This window comes from Pezoporus wallicus, unplaced genomic scaffold (genome assembly GCF_028554395.1).
Source record: "Pezoporus wallicus isolate ANWC-B61680 ecotype Strahan unplaced genomic scaffold, APGP_CSIRO_Pwel_v1 contig_6464, whole genome shotgun sequence".
Classification (NCBI taxonomy): domain Eukaryota; kingdom Metazoa; phylum Chordata; class Aves; order Psittaciformes; family Psittacidae; genus Pezoporus; species Pezoporus wallicus.
Genome location: NW_026642130.1, coordinates 8487576 through 8494208, shown reverse-complemented (window position 1 = coordinate 8494208; position 6633 = coordinate 8487576).

Below are 6633 nucleotides of genomic sequence, written 5' to 3'. Positions count from 1 at the left end.
GATTTACTTTTATACAGAAATGGACTGAATGCCCATCAGTGTTCCAAAAGATATTCTTCCTTTTCATGGGGAATGGTATACTAATGTGTCACAGAAAGAAAGGGAAACTATGAGAAAAGTTTACCACTGAATTTTGCTTTTTTTTCAACTCATCTTCCACAGGCCAGGAAATACAAACTAATTAAAAAGTGCAGCTGAAAATAATGCCTTTTGAATGGTTTTGAAACTAGAGCAAGCATAGGAGCAGGAAAGGTAAAACTCCTCCAATAGAAAGATTCTTGAAAGATTTAGTTTTAGTTAAAATGTGTTCGGGTACCTGCTCTTTATAACTCCATCCATAGTTTCTTTTATTATAATGATGTTTTACAACTGCAGTAAAATAGTGACAGTGCAGACTTATTCCAGCTTCTTTTAACCTGACTAACTCAGGTATCAATATAGTTTACAAATGGCAACATACACCCGATTTTGGGCTGTGTGACTAGGCTTCTTTTCACTATGCCCTTAAAGAGACAGATGGGAAAAATTAGCTTTAAGTATAAAATGTAGTCAAGTGCTTCTCCTTAATCAAGATCACATGCATAATGAGATTGACAACAAACATCAAGAAACCACAAACAGCTAAGAGGACTACTGATGGTATTGGAAAAGATGAAACCGTTATTAGCTATATATTCACATACATGAGTAGGGAACAGAATAAAAGAACAGTGATAGATTCTACAGCATTGTTCTGATTGCTGTACACACAGCACAGCGACAGGGTTCTTTCCTTTTCTATGTGTGAATGTATTTGTTATCTGTTAGCCAAACAGTTTCCAAAAATATGAAGGAATAGAACTAGCTGAATCCCTACAGAGAAACAAGAGCTTATCTGAGAATTATGTCTGCTGGAAAAAACCCAGCATGCACAGGTCACTTGCAAGTTATAACCTAAGGCCATCTCATAGCCCTGCAATTGCTTGTATGAAATGCATTGAAGGTCTCAGTCCAATTCCTAGCAGACAGTTGTCCACATTACTGGGATCACCAGGCGGAGATGACTGCATTTTTCCCATTAAATAGGTGATTATAGCTAACACAGTGTAAAACATTAATATAAAGTACTTAGAGTTCCCACAGCAGATGTTACAGAAACTTGGAATCCTGCTCACTGAAGAAAATTGTGCCCAGATGCTTGTACTTAAACTTTATGGTCCGAACTCTGCCCTCAGATGTACACGTAACTCCCAGGGATTTCAGGGGGAGTAATGTTCATGCATATCAAGGACAAGCCTAGCTCCTTTCACAGAGACGCACTGATGTTCAGGCATTTTTTGCGAAGTGCGGTCAAAAACCAGTATGCATGGTTGAGGATGATGAGGATGATAATGCTACAGTAACTCACAGGAGCCCATCTAACATCAGATCCAAAATGTACTAAGCACTTCTTAACATAAATCAAAAGCCAGCTGTATAGGTAAGTACACAAAGGAAAGGATGCAGGGAGGAAGGAAGGGAGGCAGGCACGTAGGAAACAGTAAAATGAGTGGCACAAGATGACAGAGTAGTTCAGTGGCAAAACCATTATGATACTATCCTCTGATTTAGATCACTGACCAGTTTTGTAGCTATTAAAATATCCTTCAAGACCAGGATGGAGCACACTAGGAGTAGCTGCTTACTCCATGATTTTGTGATGTATTGTGATGCTCTCTTTCTACAAAACAAGCAGAAATATTTTATCCAACATGAGTTTAATAAAAATCACTGTGTTCTATTGAATTCAGATTTCTGATCAGTCCTTTAAGTCCCTGAAGGCGAAGGCCACTCTAGCCACACAGCAGCTATCCTCACTCTATCTAGGTATGAAGAGAAGCACTTTGGAGAGACAGGGAATGGCAAATATGGAGCAAGAAATAAAGCCTAAGGAACCACTGGGAAATGAAACAAAGAAAGGCAGAGAATTAAAGGTGCAGATGTTTAGATCTAGGTGCATAGCCTGTCATTCTGTATCACGTACAGTGCTAACCTGTCCTTCTGTAAGATGAGGAGCAAGCTAGTATTTAATGAGAGACACATTGTGTTATGAACAGCTTAACAGTGAAAACATAGGTAGGAATTCTGCTCACGTGAAAGCCAGGCTGAGGAGATTGTCCCATAGGATCTCAGGTGCAGCATGGTACTGCCTGAGTTTCACAACTCCTTCATGTAATTGTTGGCCCTACCAAAACTTAATTTATTCCACATGCTAACATTGTGCTCTGCTAGGAGGAAAACCTATTCCCTTTGCTCAGGTTGTTAAAATGTTTTCAGGTAAAACCTCCCTGAGGGAGAATGAAGTTAGGCTTCCCTGCAGGTCATCTGGGATGCTTACCGGCGCACATACTGCCATACATAACGGGGCAGGCAAGCCTATATGTTATGGGCACCATGATGACTACAAAAAGGAGCAGGGAACAAATACAGGCAAGTTTAAGAAAGAAGGAGCATTTCCCAAAGAAGGTGTAAGGTTTATTCAAACCAGGCAAATGCTAAACTGTGAGTGAGCAAGATAGGAGAAAAGAACTTGTCACATTAGGATAAAATGGGTTTAGGGTAATTATTTTGAGCTTTTTTATTATTGAACATCTTTTCCCAGTTTAATGTTTTGCATTCTGATAAAGCTCAGCTTCAGAGACTGAAAACTGTCAGACAGTTGTACTTTCAGGAAAGGTGTGGTAGATATTAGCTGACTGAGTGCCCCTATCTATTACTACTGATGGTAACAAGTTCTACTTGTGTATTGGCAACTCCCAGAAGCTCTAGTTGTGGTTCAAGACATCAGTGTACGCACTGACCCAAACAACACAGGTCTGCTTGAAATCATGTACCACTGCATTTGTATGCTTATATATATATTAGCTTGCTATTTGACACAGTTAATGAGAACATTAATTTTAATGACTATGTGTGCTGCTATGCAATCATTATGGTAAATACATCTTGGTTTATTATTGGGGTTTTTTAGACATTAGAGTATCAGAAGAGCCTAAATGAAAACCGTGTTCAAACATAAGATTAAGGCATGCTAACTATTCTTCATATTGTAACATTGGAGTTGTGATATGATGTCCTGTAAATTTAGCTAACACACTGCTTGATTAATATGTCAGCATAATCAGTAGATAATGTCCTAAGGGCTGTTGTAAATCAAATTCTTAACAAAAGCAGAGGCTAGATAGATTTTTTTTTAATAGTCATTAATAATGATGCATAGAAAAAGGGATTTCTCACTTTAATGTCGTATTTTGAAAAGTTAACTTCAGCTAAGTGCTGAATGTCTGACATGTACAGCTACATGCTCCCTGCAGGGAAATAGACACATCAGTAGTTGTTTAATTCCATCCTGAAATGAATGGAATGAAACCTCCCTGGAGATCCCTTAATCTTTTTTTCTGATGACTACTGAGTGATCCCAAGACAGCACACTTAAATGAATCTCCCACTTTTTACCTGGCCCCTCACCAAGAAGTCTATGCAGCAAGTGTATATATAAAATGGCTACATTTGCCTTTGAGCAAGCTAACATCTATGAAAATACAGTGCTTTAAACACCACTTGTAAAGATATGGTCCTTTAAATAAAAAATTTATTTCAACATCACAGTGGGGTAGGAGCACCTTTGACATGTACGTGGCTCCTCTGATGAGCAATTGTGGTCCTCAGTTCCCCTTCTTGGCTCTGCAAAACTAAGATTTCTGTTTTGGGAGGACCATTACTAGTTACATTGCAGACTAATCATGGGTTAAAAAGTATTTTGACAATTAGGCATTGAAGAGGTTGTGATGTATTTTGGAGAATTTGTTACTTGTTGTCATTATTCATCATTACTCATTATTACTGTTAAGATAGAAATCTTATCCATCCAACCTAAAGTTAGAAGCTATGAGTGGGATTCTCTTGCCTACACATGGGCACATGGGGGCATTTGAGGTGCCTCAAAGTATCCAAGGTATCTGAGTGGAGCTGGAAAATAGGCCTCGGGAGTTCAGGAGACTCTGATCTCTTCTACAGAGTCAGGTGGAGGCCAAGTAGGACACAACTCGGTGCCTAAAATGACACTGAATTCTTCTGTTTAGGCAATGCAATCTTTTCCTGGGTTTCAAAGCAGATCTTGGGTAACTGCTGAAGTACCCTTTTGTATGGCTGTAGAAACAATGCTATAATGAACAACAGCAATGAGCCCAGCTCTTCTCTTACAAGTTCATTGAAGTTAAAAACTTTTATTCCACTTCATATAGGAAAATCAGCTACTACTAATGCTAAATTATGCTATCAATATGACAGATATATTTATTTCTAATTTCTATTATGAGATTATTCTATCTGACACCACAGAGTGTATAACTTTTGTTCAGATTTGATCAGATTGGCCTTTTGATCTCTGCCCATGGAAATCACCTGCTTATTTTAACTTCTGTATCTGCCTCTTCAATATTTTCTGACCACCTTTTTTAGTATGAATGTGACTATAATGCAGTAACAAAATGATCTGTGATTTGCATTTATATTCTGCTATGCTGCTATTCATATTGTGGCCTCAATTTATTTCTAAATTATTGCCAGTATTGGTCATGATGACCAAATCAAATAAGCAGTACCAATTTTCAGAGCCTAGGGAAGGATCAAGGGGAGGAGTTCAGGAAGCTGAGAAAGACTGGCTGAAGATTGCATGCTGTCAGTACTGAATGTCCTGAGAATTTCCAAATATTGTACATGTTGATCGTCTAAGTCAGAAAGTGTTACATACAGCACAGGACGGCTCTGTGTTAGACATCAAGTTAGTAGAAGAATTTCCGAGTACTTGTGGTTCAGCTCAACTGTTTGGGAGTTGATGATAGTTGCTTTGTATAAACATAATAAAATCCTAACCATCTGTGCACAGCTGTACAATACACATACAGACACACACCCACACACACTCCTAAATACTCACACACACACGCATGCATTAATGTGTGCAGCATGTGTGTGAGCAAATACATGTGAGTGGTGTGCAGATACCCTTTGTGCTTTAAAAAGAACAATTTCACAAAGCTGAAAACAATTACAAATCAAATCATCTGGGAGGAAAACTTTAATCAGAAAAATGTGAATGATAATTAAAACCTGTTTACTTCAAGCCCTAAACAGTGTAACAACTAAAAAGCTTGTTTAAAAGAACCAAAATGCTTACCAATGAAAGCAGCAGTAACAATACCTTATAACAGGTGTAGCAAGAAAACTATTTACAGTGTTGATTTGCTTGGGGTTTTTATGTTGGAAGCTGAAGAAAACTGACACTGTGAAGAGGAAATCTAGGTGTGTTATGGGCAATGTGAAGAAAGCCCTTTTTGGGGAACAAAAAGATGAACAGGGCTATTGATCCATTTTAAAAAACAGTGCATAAGTAGCAATGCATAAAAAAAAAAAAGATCTGCGTTTGATAGGTATTTTTGTCCTGGATTGAAGGAAAAGGTAGATTTACATTATATAAAACCGTAATTATCTATTTATAATCAAACTTCTTAAATCATGATCCGTATTTTTTCCATTTGAGAGTTTTAAAATACCTGCCCAAGGAAAATTTCCCAATCAATCGTGTTCACTTCCAGTGGGTATTTCAAAACTTTGGAAACACAGAGAAGGTTGGAAGAAAGACAGTGCCAAGCCTATATGTAAAAGGAATAAATTTGGTGATGCTGTTGTCTACAGGAGTGGAGGGGGATGCTGATTCCAGAGAAAAGCATGGAATATATGTCAGTCAACCTGATTAATAATAAATCTAAACACTTTAATTAAAGATAACTAGCATTTGCTTAAAAAATAGATGTCAAAATACTTCAATGCAGCAATAACATTACAGCAACCTATTACACGGATGATACAAGAAAGTGTTTATTATAATTTTTTCATAATGTTCTTTCATTGAGATGGAAAGGGCGTAGAATCAACATAATATATTAAATAGTTGTAACCTGCCTAAGCAATAGATCCCAGTAAATAACTAAGCAGAGAATCATTATGAAGCATGTGAAAAAGGTGATATCTTTAAAAGCATGAAAAATCATGGTGGATAAACAGCTGCAAACAGACTCCCCGTGGACTAATAGATACAAAGTTGAATATGATATATGAATATATAAAAGGGAAGCATTTAGTCATCAATAGCTCCTCAAATTTGGTGCAAATGACCGTGGACCCTTATTTTGATGTCCACAGTGTGAAGATCAATGAAGAACAATGAGATGGAGTCAAAGAAGAGTAGCAAGGAGTAAATCAGTTTCTGTAGAACTCACCTGGAAGTGTGTGTTTCAGAAGGAAGATGAAGAGTTGGAATTTAACCATTTGTAAATACTTGCATGCATAAATCAATGCTGCAGGATACTTTAAAATCAAAGGATACCTGATTTCTTCACATACTTTCGTAGACATTAATATGCCTCTGAAATATCAAAAGATAAACTTGAAAGATATTTCAGAATAATTCTGTCTAAAATAAATGCAGCTTAATTTACCTGTGTATTCAGAACTTCAATATTTCACAACTATTTTATTCCACACATTTAACTAAAGGGCTAAAACTGTCTGCTTGGGTCACTGTCATGGTTTAAACCCAGCCAGTAACTCAGT